This window comes from Myotis lucifugus, unplaced genomic scaffold (assembly GCF_000147115.1).
Source record: "Myotis lucifugus unplaced genomic scaffold, Myoluc2.0 scaffold_411, whole genome shotgun sequence".
Classification (NCBI taxonomy): Eukaryota; Metazoa; Chordata; class Mammalia; order Chiroptera; family Vespertilionidae; genus Myotis; species Myotis lucifugus.
This window is the reverse complement of record NW_005871459.1, coordinates 213,749-233,193: the sequence shown is the minus strand read 5'-3', so window position 1 is coordinate 233,193 and position 19,445 is coordinate 213,749. Positions and strand designations below refer to the sequence as shown.

Sequence of the window (19,445 nt, the reverse complement as noted above, 5' to 3'; positions counted from 1 at the left end):
TGGCCTCTGGGTCGACCAGCGCCCCCCGCCCCCCGGGGATTCAGACTGAAGGGGGCCTCTGGCAGAGACCACACCTGTGCTTAGCTTTCTTCTCCCACCTCCTGCTTCCCTCCACCCTCTCCAGAGAGCACCTCTCCGAAACGCATTTTCCCCAGAATCGCCACCGCAGGCCCTGCTTGCAGGAACCAACCCTGTGACAACGAGAAAGCTGAGAGGTTTGCTACTTGTTTACCCAACTGAGTGGCTTTTTCTCTCTGACCCGCACCTCTCACTGCGATGGAGGTTCTCCGGTCAGGCTCAGATTCGAATAGTGCCCCCTGAGCTGGCCACACGGGAGCCGGGGCCTGAGGGCTCCCCTCTCCCCACTCCGAAGTGAAGGTGGGAAAGACACTGGGACACAGCAACTCTTCCTGGAGGCGATGCTGGCATCTGGGAAGCAAAGTGGTTTGTCTGGCCCGATACAAAGGGTTATTTTTTAAAGTTTTTAGTACAATCATTAAATCCAAAATTCAATAGAGATGTTACTCCGAGTTAATTTTAAGTGCCAACAAGTCAGTCCCGGACCTGTGCTCTCCCTGAAGATGGGGAAGCAGGGGTTAACTCACTGACAGGTGTAAGGTTCAAAACCATGACGAAGGATCTTCTCCCACATGTCGCCCCTCGGGAGCACAGGAGCAGCAGACACTAATAAAATATGACAGCTCGTGTTCGCGGGGCCTGTGGGGAATCTGACTAATGGTATGAGCCCCACAGGAGGCTTTAGAAATTACTTCATATGCAAATATTTTTAAACACCACTTCTTGTCACTTACACATGCGATGCAGGAAATTTAGATTATTGGGAAGTGAGGCTGAGATGCAACAAGTGAGAAGTTCGGTTGGGCAGGAGCTGGGCTCACACGCCAAGGCCAAAGCGGGCAGGTGGGGAGGGGGGAGGCCGCCTTCAGCATCTCACTGGCGCTGCACACCAGCGCACATGAAGGGCCCTGCACGCCCCCACTGTCCCGGGGCGGGTCCGGGGCCGGGGCTGGGGCTGGTGCAGAGGTGGAGAAAGGAGCGAGCGTGGATCTGAGGGCACCGGAGCCTAAAGCTCTCCCTCCGCTGTCCACCCACATCAGCCACCGTGAGGGCTGCCTTCAAACTGCCTGTCCCAAATGCACGGCCAGGGAAGCGGGGCCCTGGGAGCTCTCCGGAGGGAGTGGACGAGCTGGATGTCTGTTCAGGCGGAACTTGAAGGCGGTCGAGGCAGTCCCCTCTGACTTCCAGCTTCTGCCACCTGCCTTCGCTCAGCTGCAGGCAGCCTGCCCCACACCATCCCCCCACCCCCTCCACCCCTGCTCCACCCCCTTCTTGCAGTTCCTTCTGCGCCTCCCTCTTCTGTTTATGGCACCGTCGCCATCTCAGTTCCTGGAGTTTCAGACCTTGGCTGTGTTTATCCCTCTCATCTGTCTCCTTGACTCAGTAGCCTCAGGGCCATCCATCACCTGCACGTCCCCTGGCTGTGGTCCTTGACCTCCTCGTCTCGGTGTGACCCTCACTTCCGCCACTTGAGTTATCCGTGGGCCTGGCCTGTGATGTTCCTGTTACTCGGAATCTCTCCTGGGAGAGCCCCATCGGGGAGAATCCTTACTCCAGAGCCTCCCACACCAGCCTGCGCTGCCTTTCGCACCACATGAGGCAGGTGAGACTCACTGTTTGGACTCTTTCCTCTTGTTTTAAAGAAAGCAGCCCCGAGCTCTGTGTGTTTCCTCCCAAAGAATAGAGATGTGCAAGGGGGAGGGGAGCGCCTGCAGATCTGCAGCCTCTATATTTCTATTCCATGAGCAGAGAAGCCGGCCAAGCCATACTCCAGACAGTCACAGAAGCCCATGCTTCGATGGCACCATGGAAGGAGGGGCCCCTCTCCTGCTGTCCCCAACAAAGACTCAGCAGGAGCTGGGGCAGTGGCTCTGAAACCTGCTCCGCCACCAAAAGGCCACAGGCAGCCTGGCCCGCAGCCAGAGGCAGCAGCAGTGCAGGTCATGACCCCGGAGTAGAACTTGGCATTGGGTTTAATGGATAGTGAAGGGATAGGTAAAGCCAGTTTTAGTCTTTTAATATCTCCTAGTTTTTATTTCATTTCCATCAAATAACATGAAGACATGGTACTGCCTAGCTCCCTTAACCCTCTGGCCACAGTAACTTCTCCTCCCACCTCTTCATCCGTTTCCCCGGAGCCTGTTGTCTGTCCAGCACAGGAGCTTCCTCCTCTCACCTCTCTGGTCTTGCTTGATCCCGAATGGTCAGCCACCTCACAGTTCTCATGAGCATCCCTGAGGTGCTGGCCGCCTCCTGCCCACACCCTCAGCTGTGCCCCGATGCCCCCTCCCATGTCTAGAATGTCAGGCCTCGCTGAGTAAAATCATGAGTTATTTTCTCTTCATCTCCTGGGCCCTAACATTTTTGATGGCTCCAATGTCCTTGATCCTACACAGGTTGACTTCATAACATGTTTTTAAGGATTTCAAACCTATTCCACTCTGATCAAGGTCCATATTCCATGCCTACCACCAAACCCGTGTGTGGGTACCAAGTCCATCCAGTGTGAGTTTCCTCAAAATCTCTCTTATCCACATCAGATTTATATCTGGATTTGCCTCTCTCTTTTTATTCTTCTTGCCTCAAATAATGAAATTTCCTTGGCTTATCTAGTGAGGTTGAAAACATGGTGCATGACCCAATGCTTCTTTCCCTGTCTTAGAGGCTCTCCTGACTTAAGAGGGAGGGGAGCTGTGCTAATTACGTATTTGCCCCCTTCCTGCGGAACTACACCTCCCCCAGCGGACACAGAGTCCCACAGTATCCGCGTGGAGCTGAGTGGGTGGGGCAGGTGCGCACGGACAGGGAATTGCTGCGGCCCGGTGCCATGATGGGTGCTGCTCAGGGCGCGGCCGTGGCACAAAGAAACGGATGAAGTCACTGGGGCTGGGAGCAGGAAGGCATGACCGACACCATACAGCCGCGCCGGGTCCTAAAGAATCGCAGTTCAGTAGCGAGGCGGGCGGGCACCCATGAAAGGTTTGTTACATTGGGGACCGCGGGCCTGGCGCACAGGCAAAACGCTGAGCAGTGACGCATTCAGACAGCCCCTCGGGAAAAGAGGCCTCCGTCAGCATCAGCTAATGGGGCGGAGGCAGAGAGTGGCAGCGAGGCGCCTGAGAGCCCACAAAGGGAAGCAAAGACTATACCCCAAATTAGGTAAAGAAACAATATTGATAAAATCAGAAACCATTGCTTTAAAAATCATAGAAACAGCAGAATTAGCTAACAAGTCCTAGAGTTGTTCCTTCAAAAGAAAGGGCAAGCGACTGGGGGGTGGAGGGGGCCGCGCAAAGGTACTGCAAGTTTAATGAAGGGGAAAAGGAAAACACACAGAAAGTAAATTTATTGAAGATGTATTTATAGATGCTTAATACTTGCCAGGTCCGGACTGAGCCAGGACACAACGGCCGTACGAAGAGATGTGTCCTTGACCTTCAAGGAACTGAATTTTGAATGAGGACGTGCTTCTTTAAACAAGTGATTACTCAGATAAAACACAACTCCGAAGTGAGGGCCAAGAAGGAAAAGTGAAGAGGACAATGAGGTTAGAGCCAGGTCCCAGATACCTTGGGCTAGGTGTGGATCCGAAAGGCAACCCCGAGAGAAAACCAGCCTGTGGGGTCTGCAGGCGGGAAGGCACAGGGCCAAGGTCTAGGGGCTGGACAGAGGTCGGGGGGCTGGAGCGGGCCAAGGAGGCAGAGAGTTACAGAGACTTAGAGGCAGGGTGACCGACAGGCCCAGTGTGGCTGGGGCTGAGTGGGGAGGGCTCCTTGGATGTGGACGTTCCGTGTTAAAACCCGGACAGTCCCAGGCAAACCGCGGTGACGTGGTCCCTGATTACAGGCCTCATGCAGTTCTTTGGGCCTCGGCAGGAGAGCAGTGTGGTCGGTGGCCATAGTCAAGGCAACCATGGTGAGGAGTGGGTGACTCCGAAGCATTTTGAGGTAAATTGATGGGATGTGGTGAGAAATGACAGCCAGGGAAGATGGTAGGTCAGGAATAATGGAGAATGAACCACAGATATTTTGGCTTTGGAAGCTGGAGGGATGTGCATAATAAAGGAATGAGTACACAAGCAAAGGACAGATTTGTTCTCGGACGTCAGATCCGATCAGCGCTGAGTAAAGGTCGGTGCCTCCATGCCTTCCACACGGGCTCAAACAGAGCCCAGGCCTGGCAGAAGCCCACACGTGCTCTGGAGAGTTCGAAGGTTAGTGTCAACCTGTAGAGAAGGTGAGTGGTCCTCCCCTCGTAAGGGGATGACTCAGCACAATGAGAAAAAGAAACTCAGGAGGCATTCCTCCGCATTCAGACAGCTCATCAGGAAATAAATGCATTACTCTCTCCCCTCCCCAACTCTCAGACTCCAATATTTAACCCAGAGGAAATTGTAACTGAATTATGAAGTCCTTTCAAAACTAGACATTTGACACATCTGTTATAGGAGTCTTACAGAAAGCACTCTGGGTGCCTGTAAATTCTATAATTATGTTAATTCAAACTTGAAGACACTCCCATGAATTTTTAAAAAATATTTCCAACCCAGATCACAGGGTTTGTTCTCCTGCCACTGGGACGTGGGGAATATTTGCCGAATGCACTAAATTCTCTTCTGTAACCGCCCGTGTCAGGAGTGCAGAGGGCTGGAGTGAAGATGAGTGCAGCAGGCCGGAGGTGGCAGTGGACTGAGCATGGAGGCTTAGTCCAGGTTCAAAACACAGCCCCAGGGAGACCCTCGTCAGGTAGCCGCACAGGTGAGCACTTGGCTTTCAATACCCGAATCCCAAAGGGAAGGGTGTGAGACCAGAATGCTAGGGCTGTGTGGGCCTCCAGGACATGCAGCTCAACCTTTCCTCCACAGTTGTTTTTCAAGCATTCATTCACTCACCTATTAACGTAACAAGCATTTATTGAGCACCTACTGTATACGAGGCACTCCTCAGGAACGTGGAATACGTTCGTGAACATCACAGACACAGCTCTCTCTCCTCGTTGACTTGATCTTCTGAAGAGAGGATTCAGAAAAGAACAATGAGGATAAGCAGTAGACACAACAGGTGCAGGGCAGTGTGCTGGGAGGTGAACACAGTTCCATGGCGAAAGGCGGGCAGGTGGAGGTCGGAGTGATGGATGGGGGCTGGTTGCAGGTTTAATGAGATGGTGGAGTGGCTCTCATGTCAGAGATGTTTGAGAGAAGACTCAGCAGAGATGAGGGAGCTGGCATGGGGTCTCTGGGAGGAAAGTCTGGTTGATTCTTCCTTTACTTTTCCCTCTAAGACAGTCCAGAGCAATCTAAAGTGGGATTTTTAGCAAAAGCGATTCATCAGCCTCAGAAGCTCAGTTTTGCTTGTGTCCCACCCCTGAGGCATGTGCCCTAATCAATTCCTTCCACAACCCTCTAAAACTAGCCCTCCACGCTACCAAGTCCGTGGACTCTAAGCCTATGCTCCCCACACCTCCGCTTCAGCTCGTCCGTGGGCAGCGTAAGGGAATATAGTGTCTGAGCATCATGGAATGGTCTGTCTGAGCAACATGGGATGGTCTGTCTGTCTGTCTGTCTGAGCATCATGGAATGGTCTGTCTGTCTGAGCATCATGGAATGGTCTGTCTGTCTATCTGAGCATCATGGGATGGTCTGTCTGTCTATCTGAGCATCATGGGATGGTCTGTCTGTCTATCTGAGCATCATGGGATGGTCTGTCTGTCTGTCTGAGCATCGTGGGATGGTCTGTCTGTCTATCTGAGCATCATGGGGTGGTCTGTCTGTCTGTCTGAGCATTGTGGAATGGTCTGTCTGAGCATCATGGAATGGTCTGTCTGTCTATCTGAGCATCATGGGATGGTCTGTCTGTCTATCTGAGCATCATGGGATGGTCTGTCTGTCTATCTGAGCATTGTGGGATGGTCTGTCTGTCTATCTGCGCATCATGGGATGGTCTGTCCGTCTGTCTGAGCATCATGGGATGGTCTGTCTGTCTATCTGAGCATCATGGGATGGTCTGTCTGTCTGTCTGAGCAACGTGGGATGGTCTGTTTGTCTATCTGAGCATCATGGGATGGTCTGTCTGTCTGTCTGAGCATCGTGGGATGGTCTGTCTGTCTGAGCATCATGGGATGGTCTGTCTGTCTGAGCATCGTGGGATGGTCTGTCTGTTTGAGCATCGTGGGATGGTCTGTCTGTCTGAGCATCATGGACTGGTCTGTCTGTCTGTCTGAGCAGCGTGGAATGATCTGTCTGTCTGGCTGAGCATAGTGGAATGGTCTGTCTGTCAGTCTGAGCATCGTGGAATGGTCTGTCTGTCTGAGCATCGTGGGATGGTCTGAGCATCGTGAGATGGTCTGTCTGTCTGAGCACCGTGGACTGGTCTGTCTGTCTGTCTGAGCACCGTGGAATGGTCTGGCTGGCTGGCTGGCTGGCTGAACATCGTGGAATGGTCTGTCTATCTGGCTGAGCATCATGGAATGTCTGTCTGAGCATCGCAGAATCGCAGAATTGTCTGTCTGGCTGAACATCATGGAATAGTCTGTCTGTCTGAACATCATGGAAGGTCTGTCTGTCTGGCTGAGCATCATCCACATGCAGCAGGTTAGAAGCTCAGGACGAGGGTAAGCAAAGCCTGCCTGTGCCATTTATACTGACGGTCCTTGGGCATTATTTAACCTCAATGAGTTTCCATTTCCTTATTCGTAATGATGAGATAATACCTGTGAAGTGGTTTTGTCATTAGCATTGCCAGAGAAATTGTATGTAGAGCACTTAGCACAGCGCTGGGCAGACAGTAAGCACTTAATTAAAGTTAAACATGCTGTGCTCGCTTCGGCCGCACATGTACTGGAATCGAACGGGACAGAGAAGACGAGCATGGCCCTGCAGGGACGACATGCAAATTCGCGAAGCGTTCCATGTTTTACGGATAAAAGTTAACAGTTTTTGGTGGCCCACACCAGTGCCGTCTGCTGCGGGACAAGGCCTCTCCCACCCTCCATTCTAGCTCACCTTTACCAGAGCCTGGCACAGAGCCTGGCACAGAGTCGGGCATGGGTTACATGGGTGTGAGTAATGGGGTGCAGTGTGTCCAGGGATATCCAGAAAAGCACAACCAGCCCTGGAGAACTCACCGTCCCTGGTTGGTAAATAGCCACCCATCCACTCAGCAGGTGAAAGTTTAGACACACACAAGCCAGAATCGGATTTTACTGCCACTTTCCCCGTAATTGATGATCTTCAGGAGAGAGAGTAACCAGGTGAGGGAAAAGGATGGCAAAGTTTTCTTTTCTTGCAACACTTTTAAAGGAGACCATTTCTCATCCTAATCATAGTATTTCCTGGCTCTTCTTTCTTTTAAAATGTATTCTTTGTCTAAAATTAAAGCCCAACAATAATAAAGTCAATTCTCTGGTATATCAGGCCGCGAGATAAAGGCAGGATGTGATTCTCTATACAGAAGGGCTTCATAAAGAGAATCCAACCTCTGGTCCCGAACGCTTTGCAGTGTGGATAAAAAGTTGGGTACCAGATGAGAAAGATGTCCCCAAGTCTGCGTTCTTGCTGCATTTTAGAGCTTGAGGCCTCTGACCTCATGATGCTCAGACTACCACACCAGTGGGCACTGGTCTCTGGTGGCTAATGTGCAAAACCCATGATGGCCAGCCCTCTGAATGCCCACAGGCATCGCTGAGCCCCTTAAAGGGAAGTGGTGATGGGTGGAAACCCCGTGCTGGGCCGAGGAGAGTGGCGATGTGACCATTCCCGCTGTGAGCAGGTTTGGAGGTAATCATTACTTGATCCTGTTTCATATCCAGGGCCCACAGGCTATGGCTCCTGGACCACATCCAGCCTAATGCCTGTGTTTGCAAATCCATTTTAGAGTTACTTGTAGCAGACATTCCTTCTCATTGCACAGCGGTCTCCTGGCTGTCAGATGTGTCCACAACAGGCCCCAAATCCACCGATTTCCCACTTTCCTGGAGGACGTCCATGATCTACAACTAGAGCCCACAGGCCAATTCTGGCCCATTGTTTGTTTTGTCAATAAAGTTTTATTGGAACACATGCATGCCCATTCATTTATGTATTGTCTGTGAGTGCTTTCAAGCAATAATGGCAGAATTGAGGAGGTGCAGCAGGGACCTGCAAACCCTAAAATTTTTATTATCTGACTCTTTACAGAAAGATTTGCCAACCCTATTCTATATGAATGAAGTTTTCTAAAGTGTTTGCACGCAGAGAAGGTTGTGTGAGAATTAAATCATCACCCGGACACGGTGGTAGACACCTGCACTCACATTCAGACGAACCTGGGACCAGCCTTGGGCCTCTGAGCAGCAGTCCCGTGGCCACAGAAAGGCAGCATCTCCCACGTGAAATTGAGGTGCTCATGGAAAATGGACTGGTCTCTTAGTTTCGTTTGTATCCCCTTTTAAAGGTTGTTTTGGTTTTACAATTATACAAGCGCTAAAAGAATAAGGAATTTTTGCCACAATGTCTGTGAATATTTAATCTACATTTGAATGCAAATAATGTAAGGGAAGGAGGACTCCTGAGAAGTTTTGTAAAGGAGTCTGTGCATTGCCAGGTGTGAGAAGTGCGCAGCGTCTTTCCCTAGACCTTCTCCTGGCTTCCCTGCCCCTTCCTCTCTGTTTAATCCGCGCCTCTCACCGGGGCCAGCAGCCTTTCCCGGAAGAGCACGTAGTGCATATGTTACAAGGTCTCTGTTCTCCAACACCAGGCACAAAGAGATGGGCGTGGCTGGGTTCCACTAGACCAGCGGTTCTTAACCTGTGGGTTGCGACCCCTTTGGCGGTCCAACGACCCTCTCACAGGGGTCGCTTAAGACCATCCTGCATATCAGATATTTACATTACGATTCATAACAGTAGCAACATTACAGTTATGAAGTAGCAACGAAAATAATTTCATGGTTGGGTCACAACATGAGGAACTGTATGTAAAGGGCCAGAAGGTTGAGAACCACTGCACTAGACCCTTTTACTACTGAAACATAACTTTCCATGTGCCATCGGATCTTCTTCTTTTGATTGATTTCTGAGCATTTAAAAATGCAAAAGACATCCTTACCTCATGGACCATAAAATAAAAAGCCTGGGACTGAGCGTGGCCTGCAGGCTGCAGTTTGCGGACTCGGTGACGGCATCTCTCCGAACAGCACATTTGCTGTGCTCCTGCTTGGGGGCTGCACGCGCCCCTGTGTCTTCCGGAGCAGGAACACCCAGCTGGGGGAGCCACCTTCAGGATGGTTTTCTGATTCCACTTCCTCCGCACCCTCCACGAAGCCCGTGCTCTGAACACACGAAACGAATCCTTTTCTTCCTGAAATTGTTTCTTTTCACGCCGCCTTGCCTATTCCACATGCTCATCTGCCCCTCGTTCTTCACCTGGCAAAACTCTGAATGTCCTTTCCAACATCTCTCCGCAGTGTCCGTCCCGCAGAGCGCAGCCCCGGCTCCCTCCCGCGCTCCCATTCGGTCCTCACACCCCAGAGCTCTGTAGCTGTTGAGTTCTAGTCATCTAAGTGCTTTAGTGCATGAGCCACTGAGGGCAGGGAGGATGGCGATTCACACCCGTACGCCTCACACCTGGCACCGTGTCCTCACACCAAGTAGATGGTCTGCAAAAATCCGCTTAGCGACGCCCCAGCAATTACCAGTAAGAGAAATGGCAGCCCGGCTCTGCGGAGCGGAGCGCTGTGTGTGCCACAGACATGGCACCGGGCATTTGGCGCACAACCTGGGACAGCGTTGGGACCAACCCAGCTTCCCTCCCACCTCGTTTTTTAAATTAGGTCTCAACTTCTCCATTTCCTAGGGCACCTGCTTCTATTCAACAGCGAACTCTGAGCCTCAGAGACAGGCTGCTGGGGAAGAGGTGGGTCCCTCACATCCCACCAGCTCTGCTTCGTGATTAGGCCCATCCCACCGATTTGCCTGTAGCAGCCCATGCCCCACAAGAAAGAAGAGCCTACCAAGCTCTCTCAGGAACAGAGAGAAGGACACTTGGCATTTCAGCAGACCCCGCTAACCACTGGGCAGAGCCGGGAAGCCCTGATGTAGGGCAGTTGCTGGACCCTAAGTGACGGAGTTGAGTCCTGTCCAGCGTCTCCTGCTGGCGACAGCAGCGTCCTTTGCTTGGTCGGGATGCTCTCCAAATTCAGGGTCCTGAGGCCGCCAGCGCGGTCCATCCCGGGATAATCATGATGTTCCTGCCGCCTGTCCCGCACCAATCGATCACGGAAGATACAGGCAACACGCCACAAACCTGACTCGAACCCGGTCCAGGCAGCAGGAGCTTCTCCTTCAGGATTCAACAAAAGAGCCCGTCCCTGTGGGAGCTGCACTGACGGGGTCGGGGGGGTGGGGGGGGGGTAGAATTAAGGACGTGAGAGGGCTGTGTTAGTGTTTGCGGTTAGGCCGTTTTTTGTCTTGTTCCTCTGGAGGCAGGATAAACAGGGAAGGTCTTGGTGTGGAGACGTCCTCAGTGCAGAGCAGGTGAGGCTGAATTTTTCTGAAAACGTGGGATGGCGCCGCCTTGTCCAGCCGCCTGTTCCAAAGCTACTTCCCAGAAAGGGCCTCGGGTCTCCCTAATCCGCGGTGACTGTCGGAGGCCAGGGCCACGGCTGGGGGACCCGGCCAGCCCCTGCCTCTGCACTGCTTCGGCGGGGAGACCCCTTCACTGAACAGGGAGGGAGCCCCAACTCTGAGGCTGGGACAAGGCCCAGGAGGAGGACAGAGACCTGCCAGCTGTGAGAGCCGCTGCCGCTGCTGAGAAGCGAATCCAAGGGCAGGTAGTGAAAGCACGGGCTTGTCACACAACCTTCTCTGGGTGCAATCGTTTGGTAAAATGTCCTGTGAGAGTCAGAGTAACCCTGGCGGTGTGTCCAGGGAAGGGTGACGCCCCAAGAGCCTTCGGTGAGATTTTTTTTAATGAAAGAGGCTTGTCTATTACAATTTCACAGGGATTCTCAATGGCATTCACTGATCTGTCCTTTCCCTGATAACTTCACCTTTTCCAAAATGGCATAGAAATAAGTCAGACCGGTGTCCCTTGTTAATCTGTCTTCTTTCACTTGGCAAAATGCATTTCAGATCCACCCACACTGTTGTGTGTGAGTAGCTCACCCCTTTTAGGGCTGAGGAGTATTCCATTGTGTGGAGGGCCCCCGCTTCTCCATCCGGGCACCAGCGAAGGCCTCATTCCCCGTTTCTGACAGTTCCTGGTCTGAGGAGAGCCGCAGTGAACCTGTGGGGCAGGTTTCTGTGTGAAGACGTTTTCTGTTGTCGTAGGTGAACACCCAGGAGTAGGATTGCTGGGTCGGATTGTAATTGTATGTTTAATTTCATAATAAATTGCCAAACAGTTTTTCTAAAGTGGCTGTGCCATTTGGCTGGATGTAATTGTTTTTCAAAATTAGTGAATAAAATTAAAATTTTTGAAAAGCCAAAGGCGAAGAGCAGTAGACAGAGAGCAGAGCTAGAACATGGAGCGGGGATAGGTGGGTCCACTTCAGGAAGAAGCGGGGAGTGGGCCCGAGAGCAGGCAGGGCTGGCCCCCCGGGGGACCACGCGCTCACGGTGGGAGGGAGAAGTAGCGCAGATGTCGGGGAGTAGCAGCGGGTTGAGAGAAGTGTCCGGCGTTGGGACAGACACCAACAGCAGGTGAAGTGCGTGGCAATCCAGGCGTGTGAGGGTGCGGAGAAACCAGCCGCCGGGAGGAAGGTGGGGAGAGGGGTGGGCGGTGTCGCGCTCCTCGGTGACTGTGACGCCAACCAGAACCCGGAGCAGATGCGTCCTGGACACCAGCAGCCACCGGGCTGGAGAGTCCCTCCCCCTGCGCAGGGGTGTGAGTGAGGACAAGGGTGCAGGGCACAAAGAAGTCAGAACCCCTTCCGTCAAGCTTCGTCCAGGCTTCACAGGAGCTGGGGTTGGTACACGGCAAATGGCATTTCTGCGGGCCGGCTGGCTTCCTGTCACTTTGCCTGAAGAGGGAGAGAGCCCAGAGGGGGCTGCAAGACTGGAGGTGGGGCAGGGACTGGCTCACTCCTCCCACCGTGTCCGTGCCCGGCACCCAGGCAGAGCTCCTTCAGGTTGGGTGGCCCTCTGAGCAGCAGCCTCTGGGCAGGCTCAGAACCAGCGCCTGGTGGCCTCGGCCTCACTGAGCAGCTCCGCCACGCAGGGCACCCCTCCAAGCTCCGTGCCTTCTCAGCCCCAGGGCCTTCCCTGGCTGCTCCTGCAGGTGCCCCCGCCACGGGCCTAGCATCAGAGACTTTTCTCCAACACCAGTTAACACTGCTCATATTAAAGTCTTCCTGTCCAAATCACTTGCGTCATTTCTTTTTCCTGAATGGGCCCTGAGGGACGCGGGAAACGTTGAGCTGGAGGAACCGAAGGAGTGAAAGAGCAGCAGTATCATATTTAATATTCACAGTCATGAAAATGTTTAAGTAAGTAAGTCGTAAGGAGAAGAGGTCGATGCCTGGGTTAGTAATGTAGAAGGGACTCTTTGGTCGGAGGGAGGGCTGAGGCGGAGTGCAGGCCAAGGCATTAGGGACAAGGAAATTATAGGCCTGAGACCATCCGCATGGCCACTGACCAGGCCCAGAGGCTGGCAAAGGCTGAGATGGAAAGAAAGACGTGTTCTAAGAATTAAATAAATAAACAAGGTCAAAGGTACAAACTTCTAGGTATAAGATAAATAAGTATCAAGGATGTAATGTACAGCATGATGACTACAGCTAACTCGGAGAGTTAAGAGAATAAATCCTAAGAGTTTTCAGTCAAGGAAAAAACTTGTTTCCTTTATTTGTATGTGTATAAGACAATGCATGCTAGCTCAGCTGACTGTGGCCATCATTTCACAATGTACGGAAGCCGAAGCAGTATGTGCACAGCGTCCGTGCATGCAGTGTGGTGTGTTAGTCACATCGAAGTAAAACCAGAAAAATAGAAACAAAGGAACGAGGTCCGGATGCCATTAGATGAAAGGGATATGGAGGGAATCGGGGTCGGAGCTGAGCCACCTACGTCTCAGATAATTGTTTCTGTCTAATGAGATGAGGTTATAAAAGTTTACTCAGAGGTGTACAGACTTAAATAAATGAAAAATATTCACCAGAGTCCTGAATTGAAAATTCATTTTTCTCCAATTTTCTCTAATCTTAATCCCAATGGGACTTTTCTAGACCTTGATTGTAAGTTTCTAATTCTCATCTATAAGAATGTCATGCCAGAAACAGAAAAATTGAAGTTTGAAGGCAAAAGAGGGTAATGAGTAGTCAATATATATTAACATGTATCATAAAGCTAAATGATAAAACCAATGGATGACACAGAAATACACAGATCAGTGGAGCAGACTGGGGAAGATAGAATAGGTGAAAGAAAATTGTGTGTAAGATTAGAATATGATAAAGGTGACATTTCACTTTTGTGAGGATAATATTTGGAGATAATTGCTGAATCATTTCAGAGAAAATACTGGCCCTATATAGCTGCATACATAATGGAAAACAAATCTTCTTATTCAGTTACAAAAGTAAGGTTAGTAATCAGTGGAAATGGACTCTCTTGGGCCTTGTGCCTGATAATTTTCCCCCGTGTGGCCCTGGCTGCTGGTGTAGCATCCAGCGGTGGTCCCTTCGGTCAGGACTCTCAAAATTGCAAGTGACAGAAAACTACAGTCATGCTGCCTTAAAATAAAATGGGAATTTGACATATTCAACTTAAAAGCCCAGAGACATTTTGGGAAATTGTGTCATCTGCACTGTTTCGTATTCTTTCACTCTGCAGGCTTTATTCTCAAGTTCTACAACTTGATGGCAAATGGATACGGTATCTCTGAAACCAGCTCTTTCCAGGTCAAGTGATGCCGGAAGAAGGGCAAGTTCTCTCCCAGCAATAGCAACCAAGGTCCCACAGATTCTCATTGGCTTTGACTGGGTCACATGCCCAATCCTGAACCAATCACTGTTATCTGGAGAGCACTGAGTTTCTATTGGCCACGTGTGGGCCACACCCTCTGCAGAACAGCGTGGTAGTGAGTTAACTCCATTCAAGTCAATGGACCAAGAATCAGCAAAAGGGTGGTTCTGCAGTGGGACTCGGGGGACTGTTACAAAGAAGGAGAAACTAATAGATAGCTTTGAAAAAAACAACAAAAAAAGATGTCTCCTATATTAACTAACATGGCTGGGCTTCTCTTCAATGAATTTTATGTCCTGGAACCCCACCCCATTGTCCTGGGAGGACGTGTCAGGTGGGGATGTACCTACCATGTGCCTGCCTTGGATCTCCTGTGACCGGATGGAGTCCCTCTTTATCCATAAACATCCTTTTCAATGAGACCCAACTCCTGGTCTGTAGGGACAGCCCAGAGAACTTGGTGTCATGAATACACTTATTCTCTACATCAGCCTTCTTCAATTCAGCAAATATGCATCAGGCATTCTATGGGCAGGAACTGAGCACATAGTGAACAAGGCAGAAAAGAGGAATTCACTCAAACGATGCACAGGAACGATGGTTTGTATTGATGTGCATCTCCCTTGATGGCCAGCCTTACTTTCCCCAAGCATGTCTCTATCAGGGCTTATCACCCCGTCTCCGCTGGCCCATCGTCCCTGAGCCCACATAGCCGTGCGTCACTTCACACCACTGTGCTGAGCGTGTCCAGCACACCCGCCGGGACTTTAAACTAGTCGGCCTATTGGGTCTCAATCTGTCCTGCTCACGGACATCAGACTCAAAGCCTAAGACAAGGAAACAGCACGTTGGCTGGAATGGAATGAAAGTCAGTCCATTAGCTGTGTGGTTTCCCAGTGGACAGCGTTCATCCCACAGACCTTGATGAGGCTCCTGCCGTGACCGAGGGATTGTGTGTGAGGAGGAAGGATAGAGCGTGAGTGTAGCCCTCTAGGAGCTTGCCCTCCAGTTGGGAAGAAAGCATGTCTGCAAACGGCTGCACAACGAGGAATGAGGTAATGAAAGCTCCTACGGGTGCGGACACGGAGTTATAGAGACGGAGGCATTTTCTGGCTGGAGGTGGAGGGGTCAGGATGGAGAGGTGAGCATTCCTCTGGTGAGCAGTGACCTTGGGCGTGCAGGATGGCAGCAGTGCTTTATAATTTATCCCGAAAGCCTCACCCCTGGCTAGTTGTCGGCAGACTCTGCGCTTTGGCCCCAAATGCTGGCTGCCTATCTACCCTGAAGATGTTAGCTCTTTTATTATCCTCTCTTGACTCCCTCTGGCAAACTCCTGTTCTTTCACAACTTAATTCGAATGCTTCCTCTTTCGCTGAGTTTCTAGATCTCCTGGGCAAATTTTCTTTCTCCCACCTCTAGGGTCCTTTAGCGTTTTTATTATTCTGACGAGTGCTACTTTCAAAACCATGTCATCGTGGCTAATTACACCTCGGTGTCCTCCACCAAGTGGTGTGGCCCAGGAGGACGGATGTGAAGCCCCTTAGAGATGGGTTCTCCAGGGGCACGGAGGCAGATTATGAGCAGCCTGTGGAGAATCCGTTTTCATCCAGAGCTGGAGCACGAGGAGAAAGGGGCTGAGGTGTTGAAAAGTGGTTCCCCACCAGCAGCCTGGAGTTAACACCAACTGCTCCCCAGCGTCACCCGGTGGACGCTGCTGATGGGAATGCAGCCTTGGGGAGAGAGGCCGCTCCATCACGCTCTGACACCGGGCCCGGGCACTCGCTACCCGTTCAGCGGCTCCTCGGGGGAGCTGTTAGCTGGCTCCGCATGCCGGGAGTACATTTCCAGGAGCATGTGATATTCTGGAAATGTCTCCGTGCAGGAGGAGAGCAAGTAAGGGGGACGGATGACTTGAAATTTCCAGAGCCTCTGGGGACAGTTGCTTTTGCCTAGCGAGATATTAGAAACACCCAAATTAAATAAAAACGGGTGCCTCTCCCTGCAGTCTGCCACCGGGGAGGGCGGGCAGGGCTGGCTGTGCCCCGGAGCGCCTGGGTGCTGCCCGCCTTCACACCCCCTGTTGCTGCTGCTGAAAATGATGCTGGAGAGGAGTTCTCACCGGCCGGTGCGCTCACTGGTTGGGCGCCGTCCAGTGCGCCAGGAGGTTGCAGGGCCCATTCTGGTCGGGGCAGGAGGCAGCAGATTGATGTTTTGCTCTCTTTAAAATGCAATTTAAAATCTTTTTTATAAAAGTTTTTATGCATCGTTCCTATGCCTGCTCCAGCCACGACCTTATCTCTGTGGACTCCGCATCTTGGATGCAACAGGCAGCCCCCTCCTCTTTCTCCCAGCCTGTGGCATTCTGGCTCTGAAAACCACAGCCTGCCTTCCAGAAGACGTGTGCCGCGGAGAGAACCGATGGGGACGTCCCAGCCATTCCCAACACTTCCAGCGTCAGCTGCGACCCAGCCGAAGGTTCCCTCAAGTCCCCGTGTCCATTAGACGGGATTGCGGACGTGTGTTTCCGCTTCCATCTGCATTTAAAAACCACACTCTCCTGAGTCCTTGAAGTGGAGGAGGTGGGTGGGTAACTCCCTCAACATCCGGCTCCAAGAGGGGGCACGCTGCAGGCGCCGGCCTGTCAGAGCTTCCAGGCACCGGGGCTGAGGCGGACGGAGTTAAGAGCAGATGCGTTTATCCTGATGGACACTGCCGACCCCTACATCCAGCCACACCTGAAATCTACCACTCTACCTTCTGATTCTCAAGTCACGTGGTCTTGTCAATTACTTTATTGAACTGGGCCAATTACATTTGAATTGCATTCTTTCTCTTAAATCCCACGGAATCCTGCCTTGTGTGGTGGAGACCCGGCCAGGGTGAGCCCTGTCAACCTCCTTTGCCATTTTGCTCGATGCATCGAAATTCTACCTGCAAGTTTTGGGCTGGAAATTCCTCCTGACGGATAGCAATACTCATAGCTTTCCGTCCCCCGAAAACTTTGCACCTGTGAGAATACATTTTAATAAGTATTTTAATTAGAAGGTGGGAAAGAGCACATTTTTATACCCTTTTTGAAAAGTAATTTAGCAATAGGTATCAAGAACCTTAAAAAAATGGGCTTGGATACTATATCTCAAGAATTTCCCTTCATAAGCATCCAACCTAAAAAAATAATTAGTAGCGGGGGTTTATGATAAGGACACCTGGGAAATTAGGAAAGATATGAATCTCAATTGCCAAACTGCCAGTTCTCAGAGTCGGGACTGTTCAGGGTTAGGTCACCCAGGATTCCTCGCTCCTGCACACACCAGGCTATCCTGCACCCTCTCAGAAACACATTGTGATGGTGACTGACTTATCTCTATACTTTATTGATACTGTTGTTACCAAGTACTTTCTACTGGGCTTTGTTGTTAGCCTGTAGCTTTGGCCTAGGCGTGGCTTCCCCTGTCTTATCAGGGGGCCATCAGCTACCCCACCATCTTCTAGCCTCTGCCCCACCACCTACTGCTGACTCCTTCTGGCTGATGTATGTTCCTGCTGACCCATGTCTCCCGTTGGCCTCGCGGACTCATGGCTCATGCTGGCTGACTCCTGCTTTCAACAGACCCCGGTTCTCCCGGCTCCTGGCTTCTGTTGACCCCTCGTTCCCGCTGATCCATGGCAACTACTTGACTGCCCATGGCCTCTGCTGACCCGTGTCCTTTGCTGATGCGTAGTTCCTGCCGAGCCATGCCTCTTGGTCACCCATGGCTTCTGGCGTCTGGCAGGAAGAGAAAAAGGGTCCAGCCCTTCAGGTTCCAGAAAACTAGATCTCAGTTCAGGGCAGGCCTGGGATCTCAGCAAAGATCTGTAGCACTAGTTATGGAAACTGCCTAGGAGTGTAACACCTGCCTCCACCCCCCTTCTCCCCCCTTCCCCGCCCCCCACACACACTTGTCCTTCCCACTACTGATTTCACTCCACTACCCATTGTCAACCATATGGCATCTGAGAGAGACCATGAACAATCTTATGGCTCTAGGCTGGTAAAAATAGTTCGGTTTGCAGAAAATTTCTATTTTAACTTCTTTAAAGAAAGCTTTCTCTGCGGGGCCCCGAGAAGCCAGTATTTGCAGTGTGTGTGGTGATGTTTGAGTACTCTAGAAAGTTTAGCTTCTGTTTTAAAAAAATAAGTTCCTCAAGAGGCAATACAACCCAAATATGAATACTTAAAAAAAGACAGCGAGAAACAGAGATTCCTTCCTCTTTTGTGGAGTCTGCGCAGCATCCTGCCCTCGGACCACGGTCTCCCTCGGATGCCTCTGGCGAACGGAGCTCATTCTCCCAGAGCCAGACCCACCTGGCTTTCACACTGATCCCTGGATCTTTCTCTCTGTCATTCGTTCCACCCCATAGGCCAACAGGGGGTGGGAAAGGTGATGTTCTCATATCACAATTCCCCAAATACTTAAATGGAAACTATTGGATCATTCATTCTTTAGTCCCAAGAACAAATAATTATTTGTTATAAAACTGTTGATGGTGCCTGGATTGAGAAACACCATCGCGGCCCATTCTAATACATAAACAGAAATGCGAGTGTTTCCAAAAGAAGAGCCCCACCTGGCAAAGGGATGATTTTGTTTCAGAACCAAAGATGCTTGAGGATTGAGGGGAGAAAATGTCAGCCCTCAAAGCGTTTTTATTTTCTCTAAGTTTACCAAAAAAAAAAAAAAAAGAAAAGAAAGTTTGATCTTCAAGCACATAGTCTATAAATAAAGTTTTTCATGACATTGTCTTTACCTCCTTGTACTTATTTGAAAGGATGGTGAGATGACGGCAGTGCCTGCGGCTGTTACAGAACAAAGGCCGCCCTGGCCTGGTGCTGACAATCAGCCTGGAAAGCTCCTGCCTGCCTCTGGCCGCCTCCTGCCTGGGCTGATTCCTGCCCTGGAGTAACGTGTGTGGGCACAGCCCAGCAAGTCTGCAGCCAGGAGCTCGGGTCTGTGCTCGGCCTCTCAGCCTGTGGACCCCAGCACCTGGCCCTCCGCCTGGGCAGGCAGCTTCCCGTGGTGACTCTCTTGCTGCTGATGCGCCGAGTGGTAATGACCTGCGTGCTCCTTGCCAGGAGTAAGATCCGTGAGTACAGATGCGTTTATTTTCCCGTTAAAGGCAAATAAAAACCTGCAGGTAAAAATTTCCAGAAAAGTCTAGCAGATCAATAAGAAAACTTCTAAGCTTCCCTTCTTAATAAAAGTCAAAGTAAAAAATGGACCCTTTTAATCCACAAAATTATCAAATTTTAAGATTCTATTGTTGATTTGGGCTTAGGTAAATCTGACCAACTGAGGGGAACAAAAATTAGCACAAATTTCTAAAAAAAAAAATGTAATCTGGAATTATGTATAAAGTGCTTTAAAAATAACTAACACCTTAAGGAGCAA

General features: G+C 50.9%; 1 non-coding gene across 1 annotated transcript; it reads left to right on the top strand.

The window, feature by feature from the left end:
• The first annotated feature begins 6,889 nt into the window (after positions 1-6,889).
• On the top strand, positions 6,890-6,992 carry LOC111823159. The gene has a single exon (XR_002826170.1). It is a non-coding gene; the product is annotated as a U6 spliceosomal RNA (small nuclear RNA).
• The last annotated feature ends 12,453 nt before the right edge of the window (positions 6,993-19,445 follow it).